This window comes from Centruroides sculpturatus, unplaced genomic scaffold, assembly GCF_000671375.1.
Source record: "Centruroides sculpturatus isolate CEXI.00-Female unplaced genomic scaffold, Cexi_2.0 scaffold4354, whole genome shotgun sequence".
Classification (NCBI taxonomy): domain Eukaryota; kingdom Metazoa; phylum Arthropoda; class Arachnida; order Scorpiones; family Buthidae; genus Centruroides; species Centruroides sculpturatus.
This window is the reverse complement of record NW_019388450.1, coordinates 1-5,330: the sequence shown is the minus strand read 5'-3', so window position 1 is coordinate 5,330 and position 5,330 is coordinate 1. Positions and strand designations below refer to the sequence as shown.

At 25.3% G+C, this 5,330-nt stretch overlaps 1 long non-coding RNA gene across 1 annotated transcript; it reads left to right on the top strand.

Annotated features, from left to right (window-relative positions):
* Positions 1-3,765: 3,765 nt before the first annotated feature.
* Positions 3,766-4,716, top strand: LOC111616946. Its single transcript, XR_002755347.1, has 3 exons — positions 3,766-3,987; positions 4,066-4,165; positions 4,595-4,716. It is a non-coding gene; the product is annotated as an uncharacterized LOC111616946 (long non-coding RNA).
* Positions 4,717-5,330: the final 614 nt, after the last annotated feature.

Sequence of the window (5,330 nt, the reverse complement as noted above, 5' to 3'; positions counted from 1 at the left end):
GGATATATGCAAATTATTGTACCGAAATATGTTCAAAACATTCAAGAATATCTATTTATTTAAACGGAAATAGTGTATAAAATAAGTCGTAATTCCTTTTTAGAGAAAAATATATTTAATTCTTTTTGGAAATACAGAAATGTTGAAGATTATTGGTTCAAAGTAGTATCCATACAGAAATTGAATTTCCAACAGCTGCTAACTTAAAACTCATATCTGGATAGAATATGAACGAGGAAGAGAGAGAGCGAGAGAGAGGATAAGGAAGGTGGGATAGAAAAATCTCCCCCTTTACACGAGTTAACGCTTTTTCCTGCGTCAAAATTTTTAATTTTAGCCGCTTGACGAAAATTGCCTGTTCTTATGGAAGAGAACTAACTTATGGAAAAGAAGAATAAGAAAAAAGAAAAAAATCCGTTAGAAATTTTAATATCCAACAACTACAGGAAAAAGACTGGTGGTAAGATGTTGGTACAAAATTGATATATCTGTCAATTCTATTTTTTTGAAGCAGACGAGATGGCATGACCTTGGAAATCACCGTCTGACTATGGCATCTTTTACAATTCGATCCCTTATCCTTTAGAGAGACTGAGTCTTATCTAAATCCTCGGGTGGGAAAAATTCCTTTGGCTCTGTAATCTCGACACTACGCATCATTGACTTGTTTCCTGGCAAGCAGGCAGACTAGAGATTAAGAGCATCTGCGGACTGTAGATTCTCCCCTTTCGAATACTGCTAAAGAATTGAGATAAAATCATCCTCATCTGTGTTCTTATTAATATAGTAAACCACGATGCGAGATTGGATGTTTAGAGTAATATTTTACATATTGTTTATTATTACATTACAGAATTCAATTATGGATCGCGAGTTTTCTCTTTCCCAGATTCTTTATCTTTCTTTAAATAACATCTTGTAGACAAATATGAGGCAATTTAACGTTATATCGTGGTTATTCTGCTGTTTTATTCTTTCTAGATCTCTGGCTTGTTCTTGGTATCATTAACTCTATCTAATTATAGACTTAATTTAAATTTTAATGTTCCATTTGGAAAAGTTATTAAAAATCAATAAAAATCTTGAAGGTTTTGCCTGAATTTTTATTGACTTTGGCATTACTCTCTGGAATTAAATTAAAAAAAAAACTTAATCAAATTTGACTTAATGCATAGCAATACCTATGTTTCATAAGTATGTCATATATAGATTTAAATGCAGATTTGAAAATGGTTTGTTACTGCGAGAAATTTTTTTCATTATGTTATAATGCATTTCTCTAAATGTACTGAACAGAGAATCATATTTTTACTTAAAATTTTATAAATTATTTACCTAGAAAATATAAAATATGGTAATAAAGTGAGCAAATTTTGAACATGATTTATAATAGTTAAATACATAATTAACTCATAAAATTTAAAATATTAAACATACTTTTATATCTCCGTATTTTATATTTTTAGGTAAAGAATGTATAAAGTTATAAGTAGAAGTATTAAATATACCTTTGTTATAAATATATCGGTACAAGTGTCTTTAAATGTTTAAACTTTAAAATTTTTATGTCATGCTTATAAATATCGATTCTATTATAGAAAAAAATTCAGATTTCTTGAAAAATACAATTGTTATTTTTCTCTTACATGTATTTGCAACTAAAAATTCGCTTATTCAGCAAAGTGTATTCTTGCCACATGGTTGACTCTATGAATAATCTAATAGAAATTTCTCTGACAGTACACTGGATGACATAGAGTACAATGAAATCACGCTCTGACAAGCACAACATATATTAGCGAAGAGTCTATACCTCCTATTCTAACCGATTGAAATACAAACTTTGCTCCTACTAGATCACGGTATTCATTCAGCGAGTTCTTTTCTTTAAAGATTTTGTAAAAGACTAAATTTAAGAATTAAATTTCAATAAAGATATTACAAATTTATTTAAAAAAAACTATTAAATTCTAATGTTTATTAAAGTTAATTTTAAAAATTAATACTTTAGGAATTAATAATGGCAATTTCAAAATTTGAATTCAAAATTTCAAATTAAAAAAAAAAAAATAGTTGCAAATAGAGATTATTGGTTAAATAATAAATGGGCGTGACTCAAAAAATTACAAATAAGAGCGTGCGGTATTGTTATTTTTAAATTTAAAATTGACCAATAAGGATTAATTAAAGAAAAAAACGGCATTATTTTTTTAAATTTTAAATTAACCGATACGGATTAATTGAAAATTACACAAAGTTTTGCAAGAGTTTAATTTATTTAATTTTTCCATACATTAATTTAAAAATAAAACGAATTTTTCATAATTTAAAAAAAATATACAATCTTATATTTTATTCATTAATTCAATACTAACTTAAATTTAAGAATTAATTAAAATTAAAATAGCTAGTTGTAACTTTTTAATGTTTAAAAAATTAAAATTTTAATAAAAACATATTCTAATTTTTGTCAATTATTTTTCATAAAATGGGAAAACATTATTAAAAATAATTCGGCATTAAAACTTGGAATAGGGAAGGAGGAGAAAAAAAGAAATACGAATAGAAAAAGAATTTAATTTACTTCAAAAAATAGAGCTTGTTAATTAAATTTCTTAATTACTGCTAACCGTAAACAAAAGAATGACTGTACTTCTTACTCCTGTTAAGTTGAATAATGAAGGGAAAATTAACGAGTGTTTTTCTGATTAAAATCTGCGGAAACGTTCCAGCTGTATATATTCTTTACTGCTATACTATATATCAGCATATGTCATCTCTAGCCTTTAGCTCATATTTTCACTATTGTTGCTTAATTTACGATAGCTATCTTAACGATAGTTACTGTTTATAGTGTCTTATTATAGCTATATAATGGGATCATTTTAATTTTAATTTACGTCTAGAATCCGTAACAATTTAATTACATTAAACGACAGCTTTGGTTAATTTAATTCGAGTTTATTACTCCATTATTATTGCTTAACCTATTAATAGTTTTAACCTATCACTATAGTGGTTTAACTTAAAAAATTTTTTATGTTCCCTTCTCAAGAATGTATAAGTTATATATGGTTATTTTTTATAAAGACTTTTTTAATGCTTATTGAAGTGTATAGAATAATTAAACTGTGAAGAAGTATTCACAAGCTTTATACTGTATAAGGAAAATTTAATTGTACAAGCAATAGTATAATAACAGCATTTTAATATTAGGCTCTGTATGTTGTGTTATACCTTTCGAGATATACTTTTGCATAAATAAATCAAATATATTAACTAAATGCAGAATTTCAGCTCTTTTAACTTCAAGAAAAGTGTAATTTTATTTTTTATATCTGCTGAATTTGCCATATTTTATTACAATTATCCAAGATACGTGCTTGAAAATTACATATTTACCAGTTATTTTTATTTTTATGAATTTTGTAGACTGACAAACAGACAAACGAATGAACGAACGTATAAACAAAACAACAAAAATAATGCAGGGATTACTTTTATTCATTAAAATTAAGCAAATAGCATGCAGTATAATATATGATTAAAATTAAATTAAATTGAATACTTGAAATAAAATCTACTACTTTAATCACATTTCGATATTTGTTACAAATTCTCCCATTAGTTAATTTAAATTTTGGAGATCAAATTAAGTAAATAAATCAATTCAATACTAGGATAAAGTCCATATTATTATAAGTAAATTAAATGGGAAAAAATAACTTAATTTCTGTTAAAAATGGTTATATTTTTTTCAGGTTTGGCTTGTCCCTAGAGATAATTGGAAGTTTTAAATAACACTCCATACATTTCTTTCTGGTGGAAAGAAGGAGGGTTAATGTGATTTCAGCTCTTGACGAAGAGGAGTTTATATAAAAAAAAATATATTCACAGTTTTCCACGTAGAGTGGTCGAATTACCATATAAATTAGCGACATCAAGCTTTGGTGAGATTAAAACAACAACTCAACTCCATTTCTCTAGGTAAGTTAGTTATCGATAAAATAAACGCTAAGTATGTTGTTTAAAGAAGTTAGTCGAACAGAATTGAAATTGTTTAAGCTGACAATTGAAACGTGAGTAATTGGCAAATTATTCCCCATTCCCATTTTGAGGCTGCAGAAGTCATTTTCTGAGACAATCTTATTAACTACTACTTCAAGTAAGTAACTTTTGTGATAATTAATATACAAACAAAGCTAAAATCATTATCATTTTTTAACATAATTTCCATCATTTATATAAATTTAAAAATTATAAAATTAAATCTAAATTTAATTTAATATTTAAAACAAAATTTTTCAATTAAATTAGCATCTAAAGTTGGTTTTGAAGAGTAAAATTTTAATTTAAAAAAAAATTAATATTCGAAGTTTTATTTTCTTTTATTATTTTAAAATTCATATCATCGAAGCGAGAAATATTTTTTTTATAGAAAACTTTAGAAGTTTAGTTATAAAAAAAGAAATAAAAATTTTGATTTTCTTTTTTAAGAATTGATAATTATTGAAGCGTGAGACTGATTTATAAATCTTTTGCATAAGTGAACGGGTGGGTTATCTACTTTTATTTATTTTCTATTTCAATGAAGGAGAAAAACAAAATATTGAAGAAGAAACAAAGAACCCTCTCGAGAGAAATGCGATAATCTTCATTGTTCGCTCTCAGTATCTCACTTCAATGTCTTCTCTTCTGGAAGATTTTTCAAAAGTAAACGAAATTATTTTGAATGATTTGAAAGGTTTTCAATAAAAAAGTAAAAAAAAAACAACATCAAATCCATCAAAAAATTACTTTTCTCTTTTAATTAAATTAACTTCTAGATGTTGATAATATTGATTTGTATGTTTTTTAAAGTTTACCTTTCACACTAAAATCGCGTAATTAAAAGCAAAAGAGAAGAAAAAAATAATAATAATTACTTGATGTATCAAGTCATTTCATTTCGCTATTTTTCAATTTATAAATCAATATTTCAATGGCTAAATATAGAATGATAGAATAAATTATACATTTTAATTCATTAATATATAAATAAAGTAGTTAGTATTGCTTATAAATATAAAATTTAGCTTTTAAATTTTGAATTATTCGAATTTAAAAATTTATAAAGTAGAATCAACTTAAAGAATTTTTTTTTTAAATTAGTTTCCGGATGTTTAAATTGCTGTAACGTTCAAATTATTTGCATTTCGCAAGCGGAAGCAAAGAACCAAAATAACGTTACTGAGAAATAATTTATCTAACGTTATTTTAGTTCTCTACTTGCTTTCAGTTGTGAAATGCGAATAATTTAAGCGTTAAAGCCATAGAAATTTGAAACTACT